At 44.0% G+C, this 23,222-nt stretch overlaps 1 pseudogene; it reads left to right on the top strand.

Annotated features, from left to right (window-relative positions):
- Positions 1-307: 307 nt before the first annotated feature.
- LOC135525314 (uncharacterized) overlaps positions 308-23,222 on the top strand; it is an 83,835-nt pseudogene continuing 60,920 nt past the window's right edge.

Raw genomic sequence — 23,222 nt, forward strand, 5'->3', positions numbered from 1 at the left:
GAATTATAAGTGAAATAATCTGTCTGTAAACAATTTTTGCACAAAGTAGATGTCCTAACCAACTGGCCAAAACTATAGTTTGTGAACAAGACATTTGTGGAGTGTTTGAAAAACTAGTTTTAATGACTCCACCCTAAGTGTATGTAAATGTCTGACTCCTAAGTGTATGTAAATGTCTGACTTCAACTGTATATAGTGGACACCCCTTCAAATTAGTAGATTCAGATATTTCAGCCACAACCATTGCTGACGGGTATAAAATTGAGCCACAGCTATGCAATCTCCATAGACAAACATTGGAAGTAGAATGGCTTTACTGAAGAGCTCAGTGACTTTCAACGTGGCACCGTCATAGGATGCCACCTTTCCAACAAGTCAGTCTGTCAAATTTCTGCCCTGCTAGAGCTGCCCCGGTTGACTGCAAGTGCTGTTGTTGTGCAGTGGAATGTCTGAGGAACAACGACTCAGCCGCGGAGTGGTAGGCCACACAAGCTCACAGAACGGGAAGACTGAGTCCTCGGTTGCAACACTGCATCACCAAGTTCTAAATTGCCTCTCGAAACAACGTCAGCACAAGAACTGTTCGTCGGGAGCTTCATGAAATGGATTTCCATGACCGAGCAGCCACACACAAGCCTAAGATCACCATGCACAATGCCATGTGTCATCTGGAGTAGTGTAAAGCTCGTCGCCATTGTACTTTGGAGCATTGGAAACGCATTCTATTGAGTAGTGAATCACTCTTCACCATATGGTAGTTCGACGAACAAATCTGGGTTTGGCAGATGCCAGTAGAATACTACCTGCCCCAATGCATAGTGCCAACTATAAAGAAATGGTTTGTCGAGATCAGTGTGGAAGAACTTGACTGGCCTGCACAGAGCCTTGACATCAACCCCATCCAACACCTTTTGGATGAATTGGAACGCCGACTGCGAGCCAGGCCTAATCGCCCAACATCAGTGCCTGATCTCACTAATGTTATTGTGGCTGAATGGAAACAAGTCCCCGCAGCAATGTTCCAACATCTAAAGCCTTCTCAGAAGAGTAGAGGCTGTTATAACAAACGGAGGACAACTCCATATTAATGCCCATTATTTTGGAATGAGATGTTCGACGAGCAGGTGTCCAGAAACTTTTGGTAATGTAGTGTATATGTAGATATATTTGTTAGAAATAATACTATATTTCTCTTGACATACTGATGCTGAATGTAAATCATTTCTCAACTTACCCCACTCTCCCCTAAGCCAGAAGCATCCATGTAGTAATTAATGCTGATATTTGGATTTTAAAAAATGCATGTTATTTTCTGACATTGGGGCATTGTTTCAATTCATTTCTTCCTACGACTCATAATTGTTAACCATAGTAATATAAAGCTGAAGTTACCCTCAGTATCTGCTCGTGTATTTCTGCCAATTATTCTTCACAAAGTAGTAGTAGTGACTTGTCATGTACATTATTCCTATATGACTGTTTAGGAACGGTTTTCTTGAGTTGAAGGAGAGGCGGACCAAAACGCAGCGTGGTTATTATTCATGGTTCTTTAATAAAGAAAATATACATGACTAGACTAACAAAACAAGAAATGTGAAAAACCAAAACAGCCCTATCTGGTGCAAACACAAAAACAGGAACAATCACCCACAAAACCCAACACCAAACAGGCTACCTAAATATGGTTCCCAATTTGGGGCGGCAGGGTAGCCTAGTGGTTAGAGTGTTGGACTAGTAACCGAAAGGTTGCAAGTTCAAATCCTCGAGCTGACAAGGTACAAATCTGTCATTCTGCCCCTGAACAGGCAGTAAACCCACTGTTCCTAGGCCATCATTGAAAATAAGAATTTCTTCTTAACTGACTTGCTTCATTAAAAAAAATCAGAGACAATGACTAACACCTGCCTCTGATTGAGAACCATATCAGGCCAAACACAGAAACAGACAAACTAGACACACAACAAAGAATACCCACTCAGATCACACCCTGACCAAACAAAACATAGAAACATACAAAGCAAACTATGGTCAGGGTGTGACAATGACACACATATCACCCAAGTAGACAGTGGAATTACTTTAAGGTTTGTTGAATAAATTGCCACATAGTCAGTTCCATGAATTGGCACAATCAGTGCCATTGAGTGGAATTTACTCCTGCAATTTGATGCCAATGTTTGATAGTCAGCCACCCTTGACTTCAATTGAAAAAGCTGTGGAAACGCACACCTCCGACTGAGTGGGAACTGGAATTCCAATTACACTTGATGTTTTCACTCTGCCTGCCAGCCCCTGCTTCTATTCCTCTGAAGAGAGAGTGAAAGAGAAATTGAGAGTGAAAGAGAATTGGAGAGCAAGGTCTTGACTTTCATCTTTGTCAGAATGCGAGTCAAATTAGAGGAGTTCAAACAACAAGTCCTTGTAGCTGTTTGTGGTGCTAATTCCAGAAAGATTCAATGTAAAAGTATATCCACAGGGAAAAGCACTCACAGGATATCAAAGTTATATGCTTAGTATTTTCATTTATTTAGAGTCATCATATACCGTGCCTTCGGAAGGTATTCAGAATCCTTGACTTTTTCCACACTTTGGTAGGTGCCTTATTCTAAAATTTATAAAATATGTTTTTCCCTCATCAGTCTACACACAATACCCCATAACGACAAAGCAAAAACAGGTCTAGAAAATAAACAAATGTCCCATTTACATAAGTATTCATTCCCTTTACTCAGTACTTTGTTGAAGCCCCTTTGGCAGCGATTACAGACTTGAGTCTTCTTGGATATGACATTACATCCTTGACACACATGTATTTGGGGAATTTCTCTCATTCTTCTTTGCAGATCCTCTCAAGCTCTGTCAGGTTGGATGGGGAGCGTTGCTGCACAGCCATTTTCAGGTCTCTCCAGAGATGTTAGATTGGGTTCAAGTCCGGGCTCTGGCTGGGCCACTCAAGGACATTCAGAGACTTGTCCCGAAGCCACTCCTGCGTTGTCTTGGCTGTGTGCTTACGGTCGTTGTGTTGGAAGGTGAACCTTCGCCCCAGTCTGAGGTCCTGAGCGCTTTGGAGCAGGTTTTCATCAAGGATCTCTCTCTGTACTTTGCTCCGTTCATCTTTCCCTCGGTCCTGACTAGTATTCCAGTCCCCGCTGCTGAAAAACATCCACACAGCATGATGCTGCCACCTCCATGCTTCACCATAGGGATAGTGCCATGTTTCATCCAGACGTGACCTTTGGTATTCAGGCTAAAGAGTTCAATCTTGGTTTCATCAGACCAGAGAATCTTGTTTCTCATGGTCTGAGAGTCTTTAGGTGGCTTTGACAAACTCCAAGCGGGCTGTCATGTACCTTTTACTGAGGAGTGGCCTCCATCTGGTCACTCTACCATAAAGGCCTGATTGGTGGAGTGTTGCAGAGATGATTGTACGCTTAAACAGGCAAAACTTTCACTTCCATTTTCAGAAAGTAAAATAAAATGTTGTTTTAACAGTCAAGAAACTTATGGCTTCATTCCCAGAACCAATGGGAAACCAAAAACGTAGGTTCCCACAACTTACAATGAACCAAATGTGCTAGCTAGGAAGTGTTTTGGAATCACACCTGGGTAATTTGACTGGTAAACTCGTGGGTATGCTCAGAATGGCTGTCAGTCCTGACTTAATTATGGATTCTATTTCTATGGATTCTATTTCTATGGATTCTATTTTTCTTCGAGCTGTCAGTGAATCGCTAAAGGCCTTTCACAAAGACACCATTTTTTTCTCAACAACTTGGACAGCACTATTTTTCAAAGTAGCTCAAGCCTATCTTGAGATTGCAACTGGTACGGTAAGCAGCCTAGGCTGCGCATATTCAAGCTATCTTCATCATTGGGTGAGTCAGTGCCACTGGAAAGCTGATTTAGTAGCCTACTGTAGCCTATAATATTTATATATTTCCTCCTAATATTGTACAATCTGTGTGTCTCTCTTCTTTTTATTGGCCCTGGGCCAGGTCAAGACCATGGCCCGGTTTTCCAAAAGTATCTTAAGGCTAAGTTCAGGTTCTAACAATGAACTTAGCCTAATATGCTTTTGACAGTGTCAGAATATCTACAAATTTTCTTAATTGAGCACCCAATGTTTCGACTGCCTTTTTCAAGGGTGAGCTGCAGCACAGTGGTGTCATGCACCCCCAAAATCTGAGGGGACACAATGAATGTGAGAATGGCTGGGGGATAGTCCTCCCAGAATTGTTTTCCCTTTTCAAACACTTGAAACAGTTTTTTCCTGCAATCAAGAGCTTAAAAATACATGTTTATTTTTCTGCAGATCTAAGCATACCTCTTGATCTGTCTGTATAACTGGTGGTTATTTTTTTAAACAAACTAAATATGCTTCTCTGTATCTATGCAAAAATCATATTCAGTACATTTAGTAATTGCTTGCTTTTCTAAAGTCTACCAAACTTGCCAGCAGGCATGCCGGCTAATATAGACAAGCTAGCTACTCTAACTTGATTGATAGCATGAAATGGCTTCTTGGTAGCTAGTTATGAGGTTGGGAGCTTGGGAACCTATCTGGGCTAGCTAGTTGGCTAGTAGTTTAACAGAGAAACAACAACAAATTACTAACATTGAAAAAGATTTATACAACAGGACAAATCTTAGGGGGTATGGCCCCAGTGCTCTCTATGGGCATATGACACCTCTGCTGCAGCACAACCTTGAAAAAGACCTAGTCGAAACGTTGGGTGTTTATGTGCTGGCTCTAAATAAATGAAAATACTAAGCATGTAACTCAAACAAAAGGAGGCCACAGCTGCTCTAGTAACCCTTCCACCTGTCTACATAGAGGCTTCATTTATGTCCTTATTTGTCAGTCAAGACCAGACAAGGAACATTGCATCCGGCGACCATGAAAGACCAATTTAGTCACACCAACAACCCCTTCACCCATTGCCTTTCTCCACGTCAGCCTCATTACCTGTTTGGGACCAGACGTGGTCTCTCTCATCCATATATATATATATATATATATATATATATATATATATATATATATATATATATATATATATACATATACACACACACACACACACACACACACACACACACACACACACACACACACACACACACACACACACACACACACACACACACACACACACACACACACACACACACACACACAGAGGTCCCTGCGTCCTGTCTCTGTTAATCACCTGACATTTCTCTGAGAAGGGCAGTGGGATTGGTTTGTCTTGTAGAGACGGAGGTGAACATGGAACAGATAGGGCCTGCAATATTGCGTAACACACTGAGTCATATCCCTATGATTGTACCCCTATGATTGTAAATATCTACTATACCTCACCATTTAAGGGACAAATACTTCCCAGTACTGATGCAAAATTGTTTTGCTGATATTTACCTCTATAAATGTGTAGTTCTGGGGGGGAAATAGTTTTTTCATGAGTGGTTTTCTATTCCGGGGGTCATTAAATGGTGAGACTAAACTCACCAATCAATAGTTCCCAACAGTGATGACACTGCTGGCTGCAGCAAGTTTTAATTTTCATTTGCCAAGCAGCATTCCGGTCCTCATCAGAGGCTTTATATAAGAGGAGCTACAGGGTGAGCAGCAGCAGTAATAGATTCACTGAGTCGTCACAGTTGGGTCGTTCCACCAATTCGATGCATTTTGAGATGTGTAACTTGTTGGGAAAAAGCTTTGATTTCACCTCATTTTAACATTCTGTGATAAAGAGCACATGTTCAACTTCATCAAGTTTTTTCATCTCGAGGTTAAACATTTTTTTTAAATGACTGTAGTAAGTGCCAAAAGAGATCAAATCAAATTTCAAATCAAATCAAATTTATTTATATAGCCCTTCGTACATCATGAGTACATATCTCAAAGTGCTGTACAGAAACCCAGCCTAAAACCCCAAACAGCAAGCAATGCAGGTGAAGAGGCACGGTGGCTAGGAAAAACTCCCTAGAAAGGCCAAAACCTAGGAAGAAACCTAGAGAGGAACCAGGCTATGTGGGGTGGCCAGTCCCCTTCTGGCTGTGCCGGGTGGAGATTATAACAGAACATGGCCAAGATGTTCAAATGTTCATAAATGACCAGCATGGTCAAATAATAATAAGGCAGAACAGTTGAAACTGGAGCAGCAGCACGGCCAGGTGGACTGGGGACAGCAAGGAGTCATCATGTCAGGTAGTCCTGGGGCATGGTCCTAGGGCTCAGTTCCTCAGAGAGAGAAAGAAAGAAAGAGAGAAAGAAAGAATTAGAGAGAGCACATGTGGGGTGGCCAGTCCTCTTCTCGCTGTGCCTGGTGGAGAATATAACAGAACATGGCCAAGATGTTCAAATGTTCATAAATGACCAGCATGGTCAAATAATAATAAGGCAGAACAGTTGAAACTGGAGCAGCAGCACGGCCAGGTGGACTGGGGACAGCAAGGAGTCATCATGTCAGGTAGTCCTGGGGCATGGTCCTAGGGCTCAGGTCCTCCGAGAGAGAGAAGGAGAGAATTAGAGAACGCACACTTAGATTTACACAGGACACCGAATAGGACAGGAGAAGTACTCCAGATATAACAAACTGACCCTAGTCCCCCGACACATAAACTACTGCAGCATAAATACTGGAGGCTGAGACAGGAGGGGTCAGGAGACACTGTGGCCACATCCGAGGACACCCCCGGACAGGGCCAAACAGGAAGGATATAACCCCACCCACTTTGCCAAAGCACAGCCCCCACACCACTAGAGGGATATCTTCAAACACCAACTTACCATCCTGAGACAAGGCTGAGTATAGCTCACAAAGATCTCCGCCATGGCACGACCCAAGGGGGGGCCCCAACCCAGACAGGATGACCACATCGGTGAATCAACCCACTCAGGTGACGCACCCCTTCCAGGGACGGCATGAGAGAGCCCCAGTAAGCCAGTGACTCAGCCCCTGTAATAGGGTTTAGAGGCAGAGAATCCCAGTGGAAAGAGGGGAACCGGCCAGGCAGAGACAGCAAGGGCGGTTCATTGCTCCAGAGCCTTTCCGTTCACCTTCCCACTCCTGGGCCAGACTACACTCAATCATATGACCCACTGAAGAGATGTGTCTTCAGTAACGACTTAAAGGTTGAGACCGAGTTTGCGTCTCTGACATGGGTAGGCAGACCGTTCCATAAAAATGGAGCTCTATAGGAGAAAGCCCTGCCTCCAGCTGTTTGCTTAGAAATTCTAGGGACAATTAGGAGGCCTGCGTCTTGTGACCGTAGCGTACGTGTAGGTATGTACGGCAGGACCAAATCAGAGAGATAGGTAGGAGCAAGCCCATGTAATGCTTTGTAGGTTAGCAGTAAAACCTTGAAATCAGCCCTTGCTTTGACAGGAAGCCAGTGTAGGGTGGCTAGCACTGGAGTAATAAGATCATAAAAAAATTGGGGTTCTAGTCAGGATTCTAGCAGCCGTATTTAGCACTAACTGAAGTTTATTTAGTGCTTTATCCGGGAAGCCTGAAAGTAGAGCATTGCAGTAGTCTAACCTAGAAGTGACAAAAGCATGGATTAATTTTTGGACAGAAAGTTTCTGATTTTTGCAATGTTATGTAGATAGAAAAAAGCTGTCCTTGAAATGGTCTTGATATGTTCTTCAAAAGAGAGATCAGGGTCCAGAGTAACGCCGAGGTCCTTCACAGTTCTATTTAAGACGACTGTACAACCATTAAGATTAATTGTAAGATTCAACAGAATATCTCTTTGTTTCTTGGGACCTAGAACAAGCATCTCTGTTTTGTCCGAATTTAAAAGTAGAAAGTTTGCAGCCATCCACTTCATTATGTCTGAAACACATGCTTCTAGCAAGGGCAATTCTGGGGCTTCACCATGTTTCATTGAAATGTACAGCTGTGTGTCATCTGCATAGCAGTGAAAGTTAACATTATGTTTTCGAATAACATCCCCAAGAGGTAAAATATATAGTGAAAACAACAGTGGTCCTAAAACGGAACCTTGAGGAACACCGAAATTCACAGTTGATTTGTCAGAGGACAAACCATTCACAGAGACAAACTGATATCTTTCCGAAAGATAAGGTCTAAACCAGGCCAGAACTTGTCCGTGTAGACCAATTTGGGTTTCCAATCTCTCCAAAAGAATGTGTTGATCTATGGTATCAAAAGCAGCACTAAGGTCTAGGAGCACGAGATACATGTCTGACCGTAACAGGGTTGATCTGATTTATTGAATTCTCCATGTGTTCTATATTAAATGGCACTTAATTGAATATAACTGTAATGTCTGCTTCCAACTCACACTCTCAAACATGTACAGTATATCCCCTGAATCCAAGATGGCGTAGCAGTAAAGACGTGTTTTGTTCGTGTCTCATGTACTTTTGTATTTTTCGTATTTTTTTGTAGATATATTTCAACTTTATTTTCAATCTCTTTTCGATTTTTAATTTGATTATACCTTCCGGTAACCTGCCTCACCCAATGTGATACGGTATCGCTATTATTTTTTTATTTTTAATTATAGAACACATTCAAGAACCTCCAGAAGCTAACCATCTAATTAGCTACAAGCTATTTAGTCATTGTTAGCCACTGCTAGTGGCTTTTACCTTCTGCACAGATACCAGCCCTGTTCTTAGCCTGGATAATACTCGCCAGTCTACCAGTATCGGACTGTCTCTCCACAACATCGCCGGATTCCTGCCATAATCCCTGGACCACTACTTCTGATCTTCACAGCTAGCTTGCAGCTAGCTAACTCACAGCTTGCAGCTAGCTAGCTCACAGCTAGCTTGCACTCACCGTGGCATTCAGTACCGAAGCTATCCCTGAGGCCCACCTCGAGGCCTACTCAGCTGTTCACCCGAACCCCACTCATGCACGGCTAGAGCCCAATACTCCACCGGATCCTTGCTGTAAACTCTGGACCTTGGTAACGGTTCACCGCTGCTACCGATTGGCTATAGTGGCTAACGCCGCTGCTACGAAGCTAGCACCAGTTAGCCGTGAGCCAGACACATCTCCCGGCTAGCAAAATAAATACTACAATACCTCTTTCGCCATCTGGCTTGGATTCTCTGTCGACACGGCCCCCCGCCGCACCACCACGACTGGTCTGCCGACGAATAATCCATCCGCTGTGCCTTCAACCGGCCTCCTTCGGAGGGCTACTAACTTTAAACACAGTGTCGCCCGAGTGCTAGCGTAGTGGCGGCTCCCCTGTTCCATGTACTGCTGCCCTCTGGACACTATGATCACTTGGCTACATAGCTTATGCCTGCTGGACTGTCCATTAATCACGGTACTCCATTCTGTTTATTTATTTTTTATCTGTCGGCCCCAGCCGCGAACTCAGGCTCTGTATGTAGTTAATCCGACCCTCTCTGCATAGTCATCGCCATCTTACCTGCTGTTGTTGTGTTAGCTGATTAGCTGTTGTTGTCTCACCTGTTGTTTTAGCTAGCTCTCCCAATCAACACCTGCGATTACTTTATGCCTCGCTGTATGTCTCTCTCAAATGTCAATATGCCCTGTATACTGTTGTTCAGGTTAGTTATTATTGTTTTAGTTTACAATGGACCCCCTCGTTCCACTCTTCATATCACTGATACCTCCGTTGTCCCACCTCCCACACATGCGGTGACCCTACCCATTACAACCAGCATGTCCAGAGATACAACCTCTCTTATCATCACCCAGTGCCTGGGCTTACCTTCGCTGTACCCGCACCCCACCGTACCCCTGTCTGCGCATTATGCCCTAAATATATTCTACCATGCCTGGAAATCTGCTCCTTTTATTCTTTGTCCCCAACGCTCTAGGGGACCAGTTTTGAAAGCCTTTAGCCGCACCCTCATACTACTCTTCCTTTGTTCCGCGGGTGATGTGGAGGTAAACTCAGGCCCTGCATATCCCCAGGCAAAGGGGGAGGAGTTGCAGTCTACTGCAGAGATAGCCTGCAAAGTAATGTCATACTTTCCAGGTCCATACCCAAACAGTTCTAACTACTAATTTTAAAATTACTCTCTCCAGAAATAAGTCTCTCATTGTTGCCGCCTGCTACCGACCCCCTCAGCTCCCAGCTGTGCCCTGGACACCATTTGTGATTGATCGCCCCCCATCTAGCTTCAGAGTTTGTTCTGTTAGGTGACCTAAACCGGGATATGCTTAACACACCGGCAGTCCTACAATCTAAGCTAGATGCCCTCAATCTCACGCAAATCATCAAGGAACCCACCAGGTACAACCCCAAATCTGTAAACAAGGGCACCCTCATAGATGTTATCCTGACCAACTGGCCCTCCAAATACATGTCCGCTGTCTTCAACCAGGATCTCAGCGATCACTGGGTATCAGCGATCACTATCCGCTACGGGTCCGCAGTCAAACGACCACCCCTCATCACTGTCAAACGCTCCCTAAAACACTTCTACGAGCAGGCCTTTCTAATCGACCTGGCCCGGGTATCCTGGAACGATATTGACCTCATCCCGTCAGTTGAGGATGCCTGGTCATTCTTTAAAAGTAACTTCCTCACCATCTTAGATAAGCATGCTCCATTCAAAAAATGCAGAACTAAGAACAGATATAGCCCTTGGTTTACTCCAGACCTGATTGCCCTCGACCAGCACAAAAACATCCTGTAGCTCTAACTCCAAAAAGTTCTGGGACACTGTAAAGTCCATGGAGAACAAGAGCACCTCCTCCCAGCTGCCCACTGCACTGAGGCTAGGTAACACGGTCACCACTGATAAATCCATGATAATCGAAAACTTCAACAAGCATTTCTCAACGGCTGGCCATGCCTTCCTCCTGGCTACTCCAACTTCGGCCAACAGCTCCGCCCCCACCGCAGCCCAAATCCAGATAGCAGATGTTCTGAAAGAGCTGCAAAATCTGGACCCGTACAAACCAGCTGGTCTTGACAATCTGGACCATCTATTTCTGAAATTATCTGCCGCCATTGTCGCAACCCCTATTACCAGCCTGTTCAACCTCTCTTTCATATCGTCTGAGATCCCCAAGGATTGGAAAGCTGCCGCAGTCATCCCCTTCTTCAAAGGGGGAGACACTCTGGACCCAAACTGTTCCAGACCTCTATCCATCCTGCCCTTCCTATCTAAGATCTTCGAAGGCCTAGTCAACAAACAGATCACTGACCACCTGTGCAGCCGTCTTCATCGACCTGGCCAAGGCTTTCGACTCTGTCAATCACCATATTCTTATTGGCAGACTCAGTAGCCTCGGTTGTTCTAATGACTGCCTTGCCTGGTTCACCAACTACTTTGCTGACATAGTTCAGTGTGTCAAATCGGAGGGCATGTTGTCCGGTCCTCTGGCAGTCTCTTGGGGGTGCCACAGGGTTCAATTCTCGGACCGACTCTTTTCTCTGTATATATCAATGATGTTGCTCTTGCTCAAATCAAATCAAATTACATTTTATTTGTCACATACACATGGTTAGCAGATGTTAATGCGAGTGTAGCGAAATGCTTGTGCTTCTAGTTCCGACAATGCAGTAATAACCAACAAGTAATCTAACTAACAATTCCTAATCTACTGTCTTATACACAGTGTAAGGGGATAAAGAATATGTACATAAGGATATATGAGTGAGTGATGGTACAGAGCAGCATAGGCAAGATACAGTAGATGGTATCGAGTACAGTATATACATGTGAGATGAGTATGTAAACAAAGTGGCATAGTTAAAGTGGCTAGTGATACGTGTATTACATAAGGATGCAGTCGATGATATAGAGTACAGTATATAGGTATGCATATGAGATGAATAATGTAGGGTAAGTAACATTATATAAGGTAGCATTGTTTAAAGTGGCTAGTGATATATTTACAACATTTCCCATCAATTCCCATTATTAAAGTGGCTGGAGTTGAGTCAGTGTCAGTGTGTAGGCAGCAGCCACTCAATGTTAGTGGTGGCTGTTTAACAGTCTGATGGCCTTGAGATAGAAGCTGTTTTTCAGTCTGCTGCGGGCGATTCCCTGATCCACCTCTACACAGACGACACCATTCTGTATACTTCTGGCCGTTCCTTGGACACTGTGCTATCTAACCTCCAAACGAGCTTCAATGCCTTCCGTGGCCTCCAACTGCTCTTAAATGCTAGTAAAACCAAATGCATGCTTTTCAACCGTTCGCTGCCTGCACCCGCACGCCCAACTAGCATCACCACCCTGGATGGTTCCGACCTAGAATATGTGGACATCTAAGTACCTAGGTGTCTGGCTAGACTGTAAACTCTCCTTCCAGACTCATATCAAACATCTCCAATCTAAAATCAAATCTAGAGTCGGCTTTCTATTCCGCAACAAAGCCTCCTCACGCCGCCAAACTTACCCTAGTAAAACTGACTATCCTACCGATCCTCGACTTCGGCGATGTCATCTACAAAATGGCTTCCAATACTCTACTCAGCAAATTGGATGCAGTTTATCACAGTGCCATCTGCTTTGTTACTAAAGCACCTTATACCACCCACCACTGCGACCTGTATGCTCTAGTCGGCTGGCCCTCGCTACATATTTGTCGCCAGACGCACTGGCTCCAGGTCATCTACAAGTCCATGCTAGGTAAAGCTCCGCCTTATCTGAGTTCACAGGTCACGATGGCAACACCCACCCGTAGCACGCGCTCCAGCAGGTGTATCTCACTGATCATCCCTAAAGCCAACACCTCATTTGGCTGCCTTTCCTTACAGTACTCTGCTGCCTGTGACTGGAACGAATTGCAAAAATCGCTGAAGTTGGAGACTTTTATCTCCCTTACCAACTTTAAACATCTGCTATCTGAGCTGCTAACCGATCGCTGCAGCTGTACATAGTCCATCGGTAAATACCCCACCCAATTTACCTACCTCATCCCCATACTGTTTTTATTTATTTACTTTTCTGCTCTTTTGCACACCAGTATCTCTACCTGCACATGACCATCTGATCATTTATCACTCCAGTGTTAATCTGCTAAATTGTATTTATTCGCCTACCTCCTCATGCCTTTTGCACACAATGCATATAGACTCTTTTTTTTCTTTTTGTCTACTGTGTTATTGACTTGTTTATTGTTTACTCCATGTGTAACTCTGTGTTGTTGTCTGTTCACACTGCTACGCTTTATCTTGGCCAGGTCGCAGTTGTAAATGAGAACTTGTTCTCAACTAGGCTACCTGGTTAAATAAAGGTGAAATAATATTTAAATAAAATAAAATGCAGCTCACTCTCCAGATCCCAATCACCTGAATTCTGATCACCTGTTCACACACCTTTATGTCATTATCACACACTATTTAGTTCAGTTCTTTGCACCCCATCATTGTGAGGTACTGTTTGTTTTGTAATGTAATTTACGCCTCCCAAGTATGATAGTTTTTGCGTACCTCACTAATGACGCCTTTTGCCTATTCCCTGCCTGTACTTTAGCCTACCAGATTTCCTGTTATCAACCTATTGTCTGATCTCCCGGTCTAAGTTACTAGCCTTTTTCCTGCCTGTACTGTTGCCTTTTTGGACCACTGTGTATGACCTTCTGCCTGCCCCTGGACCCAGCTACCTGTCCTTTACAATAAACACCTGCTGCACCCTGCACTTGAAACCAGCTCTCTGACTCCCATCGTGTTCATTACAATAACAGGATTTTACAATTCAATATAGGTCACAATTTCTACTTAAAATATCAAAGGGACGTATTCAAAAGGCACTAATTTTGTGGGACGACCCAGTTCTTTCTCTGTAAATGAGGAAAGGCTGAGTAAATCCAGTAATATGGACCCTTATAATTATTTTCTTCTTTGCTTCCCACATCTCCTTTCCTTCAGGACTAGAGACTGGGTGCAGTTTTTCAAAAGTTATCTATCCGGATTTCGGCTATCGGATAAAATTAAACGCATAGCAATACAATTAAAAAATGTTTTGAAACTTCAAAATTGTTTGCATAGTCAGCTTATTGTCACGACTTCTGCCGAAGTTGGTTCCTCTCCTTGTTCGGGCGACGTTCGTTGGTCGACGTCACCGGTTTGCTAGTCGCCACCGATCCACGTTTAATTTTCCATTTGTTCTGTCTTCATTGTACACACCTGGTTTCCATTCCATAATCTTTGCTTCCTATTTAACCCTCTGGTTTGCCCCTTGATTTTGTGCGTGTTTGTTATTGTCAAGTTGTCTCATTTTGTGGACTGGATTATTTTGTCTCCTTCATGGAATATTGTTTTTGAGTAAAGTTACTATTGTTACTCATCTCTGTGTCCTGCTCCTGACTCCGCCTTACCAGTGTCACCTAGACTTTTGACACTTACACACAGTTCTAACACACACGTATCCCACCAGACATGCCACCAGGGGTCTTTTCATAGTCCCAAAATCCAGAAAAAATTCAAGAAAACGTACAGTATTATATAGAGCCCTTATTGCATGGAACTTCCTTCCATCTCATATTGCTCAAATAAACAACAAACCTGGTTTAAAAAAAACAGATAAAGCAACATTTTGCGGCACAACCCCTCTCCCCTATTTGACGTAGATAGTTTGTGTGTATGAATTGATATGTATGCTACGTGTGCCTTTTTTTAAAATTATGTAGTTTTGTCCTTGAGCTGTTCTCGTCTAATGATGTTCTGTATTATATCATTCTGTATTATGTTTCATGTTTTTGTGGACCCCAGAAAGAGTAGTTGCTGCTTTTGCAACAGCTAATGGGGATCCTAAGAAAATACCAAATACCAAATAGAAGGGACAAATTGTTGACTTGAATGGGGGCTCCTGTTCTATTCATTATATTTCTATGCATTCATTCCTATCCGATAGGCAAAATCACTGATAGATAACTTTAAAAAAAACTAGGCCCAGGCTCTAGTCCTGAAGGAAAGGAGATGACGGAAGACAATAACATGTAATTAATGATTACTGGTCTATGAAAGGACTGGATAGTTTTCATCATATTACTAACACCTACCAGGGTCATTTCAAGGCAAGGGTTCAAGGAAACTAATATACACTATTGAGAGACCCTAGCCAGGGATTTGCATTTTCTTACTGATTAGTACGAGCTCATAAGTCTAAACGTTCATGGCATCCTTCTCTGTTCCCTCCCACCTCATATCAAGTCTGGCATGACGGATGGTGATTATGACGGAGGTCAGAATTAGTCCTCTCTGCAGGTAGTGATTATAATCCCTCTGTTTCACACACTGACCACACAGATTGGTGCTTCTACAGAGTGTGGTGACGTTGAAGTAGTTTTGGAAAAAATACATTTCCACCTGCTGAAACGCCCTACTGCCCACTGAATTGGTTTCAGGGGATCAGGTGTGTGCTATTACAGCATTACCTCACGTGTACACTATCACCAGGTAGCACGTAGTAGCTGTGATTGAGAATGTGCAGTCATGCGACTCGTGTCTTTGATTGCATGTCTGTTTATTTGTGTAGGGATGTGTGCGTGTGTACACACATAGTTGCTGAGCAGTGAATGAATGGATTCTCTCTGACAGCTTCCATCAACATGCTTATATGAATTTATCTCACTGACTCGACACAGCCCTGACTGACGCTGTTGGCCACTCGCCACCTGGGCCAGGGAAGGAGGTCACAGCCAGGATCACAGGGATGTGTAAATGCTGAGTAAATGCTGATTCCTCGGTTTTATCAGCACTCTGTCAAAGTGGACAGTTAGGCTATATCAGTTATTAGGGGATCATTCATCAGTTTCAATCATACCAGGTATGAGTTTTTCTGAGAGGATTACTCTGGGAACCTCTGATTGATTTGATAGTTCACAGAAGTGCCCTCATTCATATGGGAGTGGTAGTCAATGATTCATACAATAAATCACACACTCTTTTATGATAAACTTGGCTTTCAACTGTATACGACCTTGGGCATCTGGTTGTGTAGGGTACACCTTTAATGCTTTCAGGTATAATCTGAAATATAAATAATTATAATAATAATCAACTAATTACCTAGTTCCTAGATACCAAGCAAACTCACACACCAACAAGTGGCATCGGTAAGTTGGGTTGTGACGAGAGGGAGTACAGCTACAACCCGAAGTGACTTTTCGGAGCAGATTAGGAGAGCATTTTAGCTAACCCTTTTCCTAACCTTAACCTAAGTCTCCTAACCTGCCATGTTAATTATCCTAGCTTGCTGCAGAAATTCTTGTAACCTGCTACAAAAAAGTAACTTCTGGTCATAGCTGTACTCACTCTAGTCAGAACCTGCAAGTGGTCAATGCATCAACATGGCCCTAATGACTCATCACAACAGCATGTGAGTCTCCGCTCCTGCTGTGCAGCCAACACTTACCTAATTGATGCAGCTGGGAGGTAGGTGTTTTTAGTGCTCTTTCTCTGAGCCTCTTTTAGCAGGCTAAGTCTTTAACACAGTGGATAAGACCCATAGGGAACCAGATGACTCCCTACTACCCCACCCACTCCACCATAGCACACTTACATTATCAGACACTGTCCTGGAACAGACCAAAATAATGTAAGTTACATACCATTCCAGTGTCCTAGACAAGCTCACATGAAGTGTATTACAATAGGTTAAGGTTAACTGGGTTAAGGTATACGCAAAGTATTTAATGTAGACCAATGTTTTTCATTCTACAGTATGTGACACATAATACCTGTACCCATTGTCAGCCATTAACGTTATTAGTCACCACACACAGTCTTGGAGGAGGTAAGGTCACTGCTGTTGACTTGACTGATGACAAATGGCCTGATTTGACTTCAGGCTCTCCAGTGAATTCCTCTATCAATTCGTAACAACGTTAATTATTGTGGGACAAGTGCCACTGAGATCAATTGCTCTGTCATCTGTTATAAAAGAAACAATGAACTTTTAAGGATTTTTGAATCCCCTTGCCGATACACACACATTTTTCAGTGGCGGTTGTTCCAAAAGTTCAAAATCCAAGTCGATTATGTCTTTTTATTTAACATCAAATGTTATTTAGAACCAGTTCACCACAAGGACAAATATTTCAGCCTTTTGTTTGATAATAACTTTGATAAGGTGAATTCACCAATTTGTAAGTCGCTCTGGATAAGAGCGTCTGCCAAATGACTTAAATGTAAATGCAAATGTGATAATATTTTTAGGCAATACCTCTGTCAAGAAACATTCTGTTATCCAAATGGTTATCTGAAAATATTTTAATCATTTGTTTCTAAACCATTGAATAATAGGGTATGTTACAAAAGTAAAGGACTAGGAACCCTTTGAAGTTTGTCTATTTTGAGACTTCATCTCCGGATAATCTATGATATGGATCAGCATTACAGCGGGTCAATCTCATGGTCTGGTTGCTCAGACCGCCTTTGTAGTTGTGTCCTTTGAATAGACGACTTAAACTGGCCTGGTGAATCTCTTTAGACAGCCTTTTCCTGAATCACACTGTCTGTTCATTATGACCAATGGGTCTTCCCAGTGGCTGGTGACCAGGACGTCTCAATGCACTCTCTATTTCCATCCGTTCCTCTCAACCCGGGCAGTGTTACGTTACTCATATGATTGAAAAGAAAAAATATGGCTAACGCACAAGAAAAACAGGACAATATGTCTAAAGATGTCTTACAGTATGTATTGTACTGTTACCTGAGTTAACTTTCTTCAGTAAGGGCAGACTCATAACTTCTCCCATTGACATCAATGCATGATTTACATCACCTACTCCTGTATAACTTTGAGTTTTGTGCATGTCTCTGGAGGATTTGGCCCTAAGCTCCCATAATGATGACAACAATTGAACAGTGTGTTCCTGTGTGTTCTGGGTTCTCAGTGATGGTATTGGTATTATGTGGCACATTAGTTTGGTTTCCTGCACACTGGCTCTCTACCGTCTGAGCCATACTGCAACGCTCTGTAACCATTTCCCCCTCCATTTGTCTCACTGAAATGTACTCTCAGTGGGCCGTGTGTGTGTGTGTGTGTGTGTGTGTGCGAGAGCGAGAGAGGGGGGGGGGGGGGGGGGCGCTCTCCCGGACAATGAGCCTGCGTTAGGTGACAACGTTCTCCCATGTTGGCTTCCTTCCCGACCTCATCCTCAATTCAGTAGATTGGTTGGCATTCCTCCCTACCAGAGGCCTACTGATAGCTCCTCCTAGTAGCTCCTCCTGATAGCAGATAATAACGTCAGCACAAGCATCAGGGGACGAACAGACATGCTTGTCTGTCTGTGATCTCCGTCTGTCCATTTGTTCATACGGCGAACACGCTACACTGTCAACGCAATGTTTCTGGTGATGCAGGATATCAGATGGACTGACCGACTGACCGATGGTTTGTAAAGTTTAAGCTGTTATTAAACTGGTGTAACACTGAGTAAACTGGTATAACAGTTGTAACGTGTAAGAACCATGTGATGACGATTATTAGCATGTAAATACAACGTTTTTTGGCAGAGTATAGAAAGGGACCGAAATGTCAACGGAAACACCACCCTGCTGTGAATACCCCACCAAGGGTAATTGCTTGAGATTGGGCAGCATTGTTGCAGAAGTATTTATAAAGATGTCAAGAAAAGATGAAAAAATGGGCTTGCTTTTGTTCCCCTCACCAGAAGAGGCAGAAAGGTCTGAGAAATATGGATTTCACCTCTGAGCACAGCAGTGAATAGAAGGCTTTCTTTACCGTCTTTAAAGGAATAGCTACGCTAAGCTCAGGTGAGCGTGGTTGTGTCAAGAGTAAAAGCACTATCACAGGTTGGAAATAGGGATGGCTTCACTTTCAGCTAACAGAATAAAGACAACAAATGGATTTCAAGACAGAAATGATCAATATGGAAAATGGCAAAATGTACATTGATATACAGTACCAGTCAAAAGTTTGGACACCAACTCATTCGAGGGTTTTTCTTTATTTTTACTATTTTCTACATTGTAGAATAACAGTGAAGATATCAAAACTATGAAATAACACATATGGAATCACGTAGTAACCAAAAAAGTGTTAAACAAATCAAAATATATTTTGTATTTGAGATGCTTCAATGTAGCCACCCTTTGCCTTGATGACAGCTTTGCACACTCTTGGCAATCTCTCAACCAGCTTAAGTGTGTAGGTGTGTAGGTGTGTCCATATTTTTGACTGGTACTGTATGAAAACATGAAAATACTGTATAGCCTTTAATCTGACAATCAACGTGGGGTAGGGATTTACAGTATTTATGCTGCACACTGAGGTACTTGTTGCTAACACCAAAAATGTTTATATAACAAAATATGCGCACACACACACACAAATAGGCGCAGACTGGGGGGGTGGATGTGTGCAGATGGATGAAAGCGGTCCATTGTCAGGCATGAAGTTGGGCAGCACAGAGGCTCCTTCCTGGCCTGGCTGGCTGGGGACAGACTCGGGGAACGCACAGGAAGCGTCTGGCCTACATTCCCCACAGTGGGGCACTGTGCCAGACTCAGTGTGTGCGCACACACACATACACACACAAGCAGGCACACACACACATACACACACACACACACACACACACACACACACACACACACACACACACACACACACACACACACACACACACACACACACACACACACACACACACACACACACACACAACTATGACAGACAAAATGAAAAAAAAAATCCAGAAAATCACATTGTAGGATTTTTAATGATTTTTTTTGCAAATTATGGTGGAAAATAAGTATTTGGTCACCTACAAACAAGCAAGATTTCTGGCTCTCACAGACTGGGAGAATGTCATAACGTCAGATGATACCAAAATAGAACGTTTTGGTAAAAACTCAACTCGTCGTGTTTGGAGGACAAAGAATGCTGAGTTGCATCCAAAGTTCACCATACCTACTGTGAAGCATATCTTTTAAAACATTTTGCTAAACCTCAGCTTCCAAATACTCTCCTGCAACCCGCCTCACCCAATGTAGCTATTTTTCCTAAGTATTTATATTTACTTCGGAACCGGAACCCCTCAACTGAAGCTAGCCAGCTAACTACCAGCTATGCTAGCGGTCTTCAGCTAACCGGTCATCAGCTAACATTTACACATCATTTACATTTAAGTCATTTAGCAGACGCTCTTATCCAGAGTGACTTACAAATTGGTGAATTCACCTTCTGACATCAGTGGAACAGCCACTTTACAATAGTGCATCTAAATCATTTAAGGGGGGGTGAGAAGGATTGCTTTATCCTATCCTAGGTATTCCTTGAAGAGGTGGGGTTTCAGGTGTCTCCGGAAGGTGGTGATTGACTCCGCTGTCCTGGCGTCGTGAGGGAGTTTGTTCCACCATTGGGGGGCCAGAGCAGCGAACAGTTTTGACTGGGCTGAGCGGGAACTGTACTTCCTCAGTGGTAGGACCTTTAGCTCGGAAAGCTCTCGCCAGCTCGAACAACGCGACTCTAACCAGAGCATAACGGACCTATTTATTTTTTATCCCCGGATTCCCACCGCAAACAGAACATCTTTCAGCTGGATCTTCACAACTAGCTATCTAGCTAAACCGCAACCACGGTTGATTACTCCTGGCTAGCGTTCCCACCCACTTAGCTTGAAGCTAGCACGGCCAGAGCCCCTGTGCTACCACCGTAGCATACTCCTGGGCTACGATACCTACCACCGTAGCATACTCCTGGGCTACAATACCCGGACCCACGACCAGTCTATCGATGTCACCGCATGAAGAGGAATAAACAGACTCACCCCATCGCGACGTCCCCCAAAGGCTAACTCTCTAACCCTTGCTATCTCCTTGCTTGCTATTTCGGCCTGCTACCTGCCAGCTTGTTTAGCCCCGGTCCGCTAACCGCTACCTTGTTTAGCCCCGGCCTACTAACTGTTAGCTGGTTAGCACAGGCCTGCTAACCGTCTGAATCGCCGCGTCCCAAACACTCACTGGACCTATATTTACTCTCTATCTCTTTTCGATTTTTAATTTGTTTATACCTTCCGGTAACCTGCCTCACCCAATGTGATACGGAATCGCTATTATTTTAAATTTTTAGAACACACTCAAGAACCTCCAGAAGCTAACCAGATAACTAGCTACAAGCTATTTAGTCATTGTTAACCTGGATAACACTCACCAATCCAGCTTCCCTGCCCCCTGGACACTGATCACTTGGCTACATAGCTGATGCACGCTGGACTGTCCATTAACCACGGTACTCCATTCTGCTTGTTTATGTTTTATCTGTCGGCCCCGTTGCCTAGTCAACGCCATTTTACCTGCTGTTGTTGTGCTAGCTGATTAGCTGTTGTTGTCTCACCTACTGTTTTAGCTAGCTTTCCCAATTCAACACCTGTGATTACTGTATGCCTCGCTGTATGTCTCTCTCAAATGTCAATATGCCTTGTATACTGTTGTTCAGGTTAGTTATCATTGTTTTAGTTCACAATGGAGCCCCTAGTTCCACTCTTCATACCCCTGATACCTCCTTTGTCCCACCTCCCACACATGCGGTGACCTCACCCATTACAACCAGCATGTCCAGAGATACAACCTATCTCATCATCACCCAGTGCCTGGGCTTAAGTCCGCTGTACCCGCACCCCACCATACCCCTGTCTGCGCATTATGCCCTGAATATATTCTACCATGCCCAGAAACCTGCTCCTCTTATTCTCTGTCCCCAATGCTCTAGGCGACCAGTTTTGATAGCCTTTAGTCGCACCCTCATACTACTCCTTCTCTTCTAAACCCAGGCCCTGCATGTCCCCAGGCACCCTCATTTGTTGACTTCTGTGATCGAAAAAGCCTCGGTTTCGTGCATGTCAACATCAGAAGCCTCCTCCCTAAGTTTGTTTTACTCACTGCTTTAGCACACTCTGCTAACCCTGATGTCCTTGCCGTGTCTGAGTCCTGGCTCAGGAAGGCCACCAAAAATTCTGAGATTTCCTTACCCAACTATAACATCTTCCGTCAAGATAGAACTGCCAAAGGGGGAGGAGTTGCAGTCTACTGCAGAGATAGCCTGCAAAGTAATGTCATACTTTCCAGGTCCATACCCAAACAGTTCGAACTACTAATTTTGAAAATTACTCTCTCCAGAAATAATTCTCTCACTGTTGCCGCCTGCTACCGACCCCCCTCAGCTCCCAGTTGTGCCCTGGACACCATTTGTGAATTGATCGCCCCCCATCTAGCTTCAGAGTTTGTTCTTTTAGGTGACCTAAACTGGGATATGCTTAACACCCCGGCAGTCCTACAATCTAAGCTAGATGCCCTCAATCTCACACAAATCATCAAGGAACCCACCAGGTACAACCCTAACTCTGTAAACAAGGGCACCCTCATAGACGTCATCCTGACCAACTGGCCTACCAAATACACCTCCGCTGTCTTCAACCAGGATCTCAGCGATCACTGCCTCATTGCCTGTATCCGCTACGGAGCCGCAGTCAAACGACCACCCCTCATCACTGTCAAACGCTCCCTAAAACTTCTGTGAGCAGGCCTTTCTAATCGACCTTCACTCCAGACCTGACTGCCCTCGACCAGCACAAAAACATCCTGTGGCGGACTGCAATAGCATCGAATAGTCCCTGCGATATGCAACTGTTCAGGGAAGTCAGGAACCAATACACGCAGTCAGTCAGGAAAGCTAAGGCCAGCTTCTTCAGGCAGAAGTTTGCATCCTGTAGCTCTAACTCCAAAAAGGTCTGGGACACTGTGAAGTCCATGGAGAACAAGAGCACCTCCTCCCAGCTGCCCACTGCACTGAGGCTAGGTAACACGGTCACCACCGATAAAGCCATGATTATCGAAAACTTCAACAAGCATTTCTCAACGGCTGGCCATGCCTTCCGCCTGGCTACTCCAACCTCGGCCAACAGCTCCGCCCCCCCGCGCAGCTCCTCGCCCAAGCCCCTCCAGGTTCTCCTTTACCCAAATCCAGATAGCAGATGTTCTGAAAGAGCTGCAAAACCTGGACCCGTACAAATCAGCTGGGCTTGACAATCTGGACCCTCTATTTCTGAAACTATCCGCCGCCATTGTCGCAACCCCTATTACCAGCCTGTTCAACCTCTCTTTCATATCGTCTGAGATCCCCAAGGATTGGAAAGCTGCCGCAGTCATCCCCCTCTTCAAAGGGGGAGACACCCTGGACCCAAACTGTTACAGACCTATATCCATCCTGCCCTGCCTATCTAAGGTCTTCGAAAGCCAAGTCAACAAACAGGTCACTGACCATCTCGAATCCC

The sequence above is a fragment of the Oncorhynchus masou genome, chromosome 31 (assembly GCF_036934945.1).
Source record: "Oncorhynchus masou masou isolate Uvic2021 chromosome 31, UVic_Omas_1.1, whole genome shotgun sequence".
In the NCBI taxonomy this organism is placed as follows: Eukaryota; Metazoa; Chordata; class Actinopteri; order Salmoniformes; family Salmonidae; genus Oncorhynchus; species Oncorhynchus masou.